Source organism: Myotis brandtii, unplaced genomic scaffold, assembly GCF_000412655.1.
Source record: "Myotis brandtii unplaced genomic scaffold, ASM41265v1 scaffold612, whole genome shotgun sequence".
Lineage (NCBI taxonomy): Eukaryota > Metazoa > Chordata > Mammalia > Chiroptera > Vespertilionidae > Myotis > Myotis brandtii.
Genome location: NW_005370328.1, coordinates 1394071 through 1401209, shown reverse-complemented (window position 1 = coordinate 1401209; position 7139 = coordinate 1394071). Strand labels below are relative to the sequence as shown.

The 7139-nt window shown below is 45.4% G+C and overlaps 1 long non-coding RNA gene across 2 annotated transcripts in view; it reads right to left on the bottom strand.

Annotated features, from left to right (window-relative positions):
- LOC102251862 overlaps positions 1-7139 on the bottom strand; it is a 77294-nt gene that overhangs the window by 28149 nt on the left and 42006 nt on the right. The gene's annotated exons all lie outside the window — the stretch shown is intronic.

Below are 7139 nucleotides of genomic sequence, written 5' to 3'. Positions count from 1 at the left end.
GGGCAGGCACCGTGGGATTGGGCGTGCCATCTGCCACCAGGGGAGCGGGCCTAAGCCAGCAGGTGGTTATCTCCCGAGGGGTCCCAGACTGTGAGAGGGCACAGGTTGGGCTGAGAGACCCCCCACCTCACCGCCAGTGCACAAATTTTTGTGCATTGGGCTTCTAGTAAATATATATGCATCGATATGAAACAGATATAGTGACCTTTTTCTCCTTAACTAGATACTGATTTTAAAAATTCAAGATGTTTATCGCAAGCCTACTAGGTGCCAGGTGTTGGAAACAAGGACTTCCACATCCTCAATCTTATTTAACATGTTATTAGATAATCATTTTCATTTTCCTTATAAAAAATAAAACGTAATCCCGGTGCAGCCGGAGGGAAACCACTTAACCTTCGTTCTCCCATTTTATTTAAAATTGAGATGATAATATTTACTTCCCAAGGCACTATGAATACTAATTAATTAACACTGGCAAAAGATCTTGAAGACCAAAAATGTGGAAGTTCTAAACCTAATATTATTATGCTTTTATTCCTTACAGTGCCTTCAATGTGACTTTCCTTTTCCGTTCTGTCCCATCAGTGAGGCAACATTGAACTTGGAACAATTTGACATGGCTATACCCACAGGCTGTTATCAAGATCACCTGGCTAGGGATAGTATTCATATTAACAATGTTTGTACATACAAACCCACGTGTATGTATTTGTGCATGAAACACAGGCGAATTTAGCTGAAAATAAGATGACATTTTTTTAATGTTGTCTCCCATGATTTTTCAAATAGATCTGAGCACATAGGACAGTGGTCAGCAAACTGCGGCCCCTTGAGTGTGGCTCTTCCACAAAATACCACGTGCGGGCGCGCACGTACAGTGCGATTGAAACTTCGTGGCCACACTCAAGGGGCCAAAGAGCCGCATGTGGATCGCGAGCCGCAGTTTGCCGACCACTGACATAGGATATAATCCCTTTTTATATGATTGGCGATATGAAATACAGTTGACCCTTGAAAAATGTGGGGGTTAAGGCAACTGACCCCCCTCATCATCTAAAATCCACATATAACTTTTGAATTCCTCAAAACCATTGGCACTGCACCCCACTCTCCAAAGCCTTAGATCCCTGGTAACTGTGGCTGCTGAGCCCATGTCCTGAGCTCCCTGGCTTTCTGTATAGCCTTGATAAAAAAGGCCTGGCATAGGGCAGTGGTTGGCAAACTGCGGCTCGGCAAACTGCGGCTCGCGAGCCACATGCGGCTCTTTGGCCCCTTGAGTGTGGCTCTTCCACAAAATACTGACTTCTGCGCATGGGCCATGAAGTTTCAATTGCACTGTACGTGCGTGTCCCCACGTGGTATTTTGTGGAAGAGCCGCATGTGGCTTGCAAGCCAAGGTTTGCCAACCACAGGCATAGGGAAAATGAAAAAATACAGACAAAATCAAGTCCACAGAATCAAAGAGTTAAATCACAAATGGGGAGGGAGGAGTAAAACTAGAAAAATAAAGGTCAACGTGTGTTTAGTCTCAGTATACCTACGTAAAGGAGAAATAAAGAAACAATAAAGAACATTAATATCTGACTAAATGAAGATGTGAACTATCTGTGCTAAAATACCCATAACATTAAAAGGCAATTGAAATTTGCAAGACTATGAAGAATTAAGTGTGTGGTGTATGAAAATGACTTTCAGATCACTAAGAAAACCACCGGCATGCAAAGAACATGAACAAGCAGTATGGAAAACTACACACAGCCAAGAAGCACACGGCGAAAGGACACTTCACAAGTAAAAAAAAAAAGAGTGAACACCTTTCAAATGAGCTGTCATTCTTCACTTCAATGATCTAAAGTAGTAAAATCTGATAATGTGATTAAATATTATGGAGGGTGAGCCCTGGCCAGTGTTGCCAAGTGGTCAGAGCATCGACCCGCACACTGAAGGGTACGATTCCTGGTCATGGGCAAGTTCCTGGGTTGCAGGTTCAATCCCAGGCCTTGGTAGAGGCACATATCTCTCTCTCCCTCCATCCATCCTTCCCTCCCTTCTTTCTATTCTAAAAAAAAAAATCAATGGGAAAAATATCCTGGGGTGACAATTAACAAAAATAAAATATTGAGGGCGCAATGAGTTGAGGCTCCTCAGGTAGTCAGAGTATACAGTGGGGCCTTGACTTACGAGTTTAATTCGTTCCGTGACCGAGCTCGTAACTCAAATTACTCGTATGTCAAATCACTGTGACGTTCGCTGCGCCAACTAGCGGTGGGGTATCTGACGCTGGCTCGTAACCCGAATTTTAGCTCGCAACTCAACTCAAAGCAAAAAAATCGGCCGAGAGACGGCTCGTATCTCGAAAAACTCGTTAGTCGGGACACTCATAAGTCAAGGCCCCACTGTACTTGATATGACTGATCTGGAAAGCAAACGAAAAACATGAATTCCTAAAAGGGCACCGCCTTTGACCCAGTAATATGACTTCTGGAATCCTAATCCAAAAAAAAAAATCAGAGCTACATACAAAGGCATATTTTTTATAACAGCAAGTTTGGAAACAGCCTAAAAGTTCAACAGAAAGGAAATGAGTAATAGATCATGATATGACCATTGACAGTGTTGTTGGTTTTTTGTTTTGTTTTTTTCTTTACTTAATAAAATCGTTTCAAATTGTTTGTTCCATTGGTTGGGGAAGGAAGGGAACAGGGAGAGAAAGAAAAGTAAAGAAAGCAACACATATGCTGGGAATGTTCTCAATGGGGTGAACGAAGGACCCATGGGGTGGGTGAGTGTCTCTAGCCAGTCTTCGGGTTATGCCCTTTCTTTGCCAGTACGGATACACCTTGTCCCTCCTACTTCACCCATGGCCCCCAAAACGGGGGAAGGAAAGGAGAGACCACAGAGAGTGACAAACTGAAGATGAACTATCCCTCTTTAAGTCTCTATAACATCTCATTGGATGAACTACAGATAAATAGTTGGAACACGTCATTTTAATTACTGCCTTGCGAATACAAAAGTATTTGACTCAACACTAATGATCTCGATACTGCCACTGAACCATCACTAATGTCAAAAATTTGCAAAATTTCAGAGAACATCACCTATCATATCCACGTGTCCTAACATCAAGGTCATTCGCTAATGAGGAGGATTTTATCCACTCCTATAATTTACGTGTAAATGAAGAATATGGACGCTTTATGTTTCTGCAGAGGTGGAGGGGGAAAAGGAGGGAAAAAAGAGAAAAACTTCTAACCAATTCCAACATTTCTGAAGCCAGGCGGTGCTCTTATTAATCTAATTCCAAATGATAGCATATTTCCAAAGACCTCCCTTGAGAGCGACTTGGGAGCTGAGCCACTCTCTCTAAGAATTACCAATTACTGTCTTGCCCACTTCCTCCTGTGCGGGACAGAAATTATCCATCTCCAATTTATCAGCAGCTACATGAGAGTTCTGGGGCCCAGAGTCCACGCATCAGCCTCTCCTCCACTTGCCAGCTCTCGGGGGCCTGGCCTTTTCTAAAGGCTGGAAGATTGAGCTTCCGTGACTTTGGCCTTGATCGGTTTGAAGACTTTATCTGAGAGAGCGGTCCGTCCGCGTCTCCTTTACCTGGGGTTCCAGGGTCTTGTGTATTACCTGTTTTCTTTTATAAATATATTGTTTATGGATGTCAGAGAGGAAGGGAGAGGGAGAAAGAGAGAAGAAATATCAATGATGAGAGAGAATCATGGATCGGCTGCCTCCTGCACGTGTCCCACACGGGGAATGGAGCCTGCAACCCGGGCATGTGTTCTGACCGGGAATCGACCAGGGACATCCTGGTTCATAGGTTGACGCTTAACCACTGAGCAATACTGGCCAGGCTGTTTGTTACCTGTTTTCAATCAGGGAAAACATGTGCCTTTCTTTTTCCTCTTTTTTAGAAATATATTTTTATTGATTTCAGAGGGGAAGGGGGAGGGAGAGAGAGAGAGAAACATCAATGACGAGAGAGAATCATTGAGTGACTGCCTCCTGCACGCCCCCTACTGGATATGCCCTGACTGGGAATTGAACCGTGACCTCCTGGTTCATAGGTTGATGCTCAACCACTGAGCCACGCCAGCCGGGCGCATGTGTCTTTCAAACCAGCGTCCAGACACTCAAATGCAGTGGTTCTCAACCTTCTGGCCCTTTAAATACAGTTCCTCATGTTGTGACCCAACCATAAAATTATTTTCGTTGCTACTTCATCACTGTAATGTTGCTACTGTTATGAATCGTCATGTAAATATCTGATATGCAGGATGGTCTTAGGCGACCCCTGTGAAAGGGTCGTTCGACTGCCAAAGGGGTCGCGACCCACAGGTTGAGAACCGCTGCTCAAATGGGATCTTGAGAGAGAAGTCTAGCCCCGTAGACGGGTAGGTTCCACAGAGCTTCAGACCCACTGAAAATGGCCGTGACCATGAGACCAGACTTGTGAGCAAGCCCCCTCGGCTCCTGCCTTCCTTCCATCCGACTTTCTAGGATCCACTGCCAAGCTCAAAGCGCTAGTTGCTCATGAACATCAAGTGCAAGGGGAAAGCCCGTCTGTTCAATTACGGGGGTAAAGAAAACACAGTCAGCTCCATGCGCTGAGAGGCCTACTATGCGGCCGATACACAGGATCGCACTTGCTAATGTTCACTCTAACCCAGCGGTTCTCAACCTGTGGGTCGCGACCCCTTTGGGGGTCGAACGACCCTTTCACAGGGGTCGCCTAAGACCATCGGAACACACATCTATAATTACATATTGTTTTTGTGATTAGTAACTATGCTTTAATTATGTTCAATTTGTAACAATAAAAATACATCCTGCATATCAGATATTTACATGACGATTCATAACAGTAGCAACATGACAGTGATGAAGTAGCAACGAAAATAATTTTATGGTTGAGTCACAACATGAGGAACTGTATTAAAGGGTCTCGGCATCAGGAAGGTTGAGAACCACTGCTCCAACCCTAGCACGAGAAACGTACTTATCCCCATCAGGAGGCTGAGAAAACGAAGGCTCCGCAAGGTCGAACACCTCACCGCAGGCCACAGAGCTGCTTGGAGGCAGAGACAGGATGAAAACCCTCTCGATGTGGCTCCAGGACCCCTGCCTTCCTACCTCCCACCTGAGCAGGAGTGATGTTCCCAGCATGGGAAACTGTGTTCCCGCCGAGAGGTCAAAGAAGAAAGAAATCACCGAACCCTGGAACTCAAAGGCTCAAACGGGGCCATTATGGTAAAGAACTGGTGCGTGTGGTTTTCTGATGGGAGGCAGGCGGGCGGGGCAGAGGTGAAACGGTTGGGGGGGGGGCGGGGAGACAGGGTGGGAATGAAGATCGGAGTCCAAGAGGAGCAAGAGATAAGTAATAGAGCGACATAGCGCAGGATGCATGGGGAACAGATCCATGCCGAGCGGCCAGCTCAGCACGGCCTGCAGCCCTGGTCTCTCGAGCAGCCGGTCTGGGGCCGCAGGGAGCCCTGGCCAAGCTTTCACCTTCACGTTCACAGCCGGCTGTCCCCCCAGCAGATCATTCTTTGAGCTGGAAGAAATAGGAGCGAGGCGCGGTGCAGCGGTGCATGCCTGGCTCAGCTTATTAAAACATGGGCAGCAGGCAATATTTCACCCCCCCACCACCACCCCACCCCCAGAAATAAAAAAAATAAAAAAAAGATAGACAAGCGAGAGCAGCTAATCCATTGGAAGAAATTAGCAGGCAGAGGATGTCGCTGTGTGAAATGATGGACGAGGCTGAAATAGCGACACAGGGGAACATCCAGTGGGATAATTACTCCACGCTCTCAGGCTAAAATCTGTCTTGGAGGAAACCGGGCAGCTTTGATGACTCAATTTCAATGGGCCGGCTTATGAAATACATAGTAAAACCCATTAAAATTGAAATTGTTCTTGGTAGGTAGTCTGTGACTAGGCCGCTGACCCTGTCGGGCAGCTTTTAATAAGGTACACACCATTTTTATTCTGCAAAGTGGCATAGGCTTCAGCGGTCCACACACTTGGGGTTTAACCCTGCAGTCACTTGCCCTGCGGCTGCTCCCTGTACGTGTGGTACGCACACTTCCGTTCTTTCTTCTAGAACAGTGGTTCTCAACCTTCCTAATGCCGCGACCCTTTAATACAGTTCCTCATGTTGTGGTGACCCCCAACCATAACATTATTTTCGTGGCTAATTCATCCCTGTCATTTTGCTACTGTTTTGGATCGTCATGTAAATATCTGATAGGCAGGATGTATTTTCATGGTTACAAATTGAACATCATTAAAGCACAGTGATTAATCACAAAAACAATATGTAATTATAGATGTGTTTTCCGATGGTCTTAGGCGACCCCTGTGAAAGGGTCGTTCGACCCCCAAAGGGGTCGCGACCCACAGGTTGAGAACCGCTGTTCTAGAAGATGGCGAGTTTCCAAATGAATGTAGGTAGACACGGTTGGCTTTGGCTCAACAAAAGCTGCTTCCGTTATCATTCTGCCGAACAGTGTTCCAGCTTCAGAGAGAAGGATGGGTCGACAAGACTGATCAGACTTAATGTTCATGGAGGAAATGTTTCCAGAATATGTCCTTGTTGATCTAAAACAACTTAATTCCCCCCCCCCTATCTCCCCCACTCGGTAATTACTGTGTCATGCCATGACCATCACTGGGTTATTCATGTGAAATGTATCCAAGAACAATCCGAATTAATCCCCACAGCCACTCTAAAATGACCTGGAATGAAACAGAACCACAATCTACATGCCTGGCCATAATTACTTTAGGAAAATCCTCAACATTCAGAAACTAGAGCAGTGGTCGGCAAACTCATTAGTCAACAGAGCCAAATATTAACAGCACAATGACTGAAATTTCTTTTGACAGCCAAATTTTTTAAACTTAAACTATATAGGTAGGTACATTGTTATTAACTTAATAAGGGTACTCCTAAGCTGGCCTTTGCGAAAAACGTCCTCTATCTGATTGAGGTACGTTCGCTGAGGTCGACCCCTTCCAACTCTCCCATCCACACTCGTCTTGTATACTTGTTTCGTCTATCTCCTTTCGTTCATCCTCTCTATATGTCCAAACCATCTCAACATACCTTTCTCAATCCT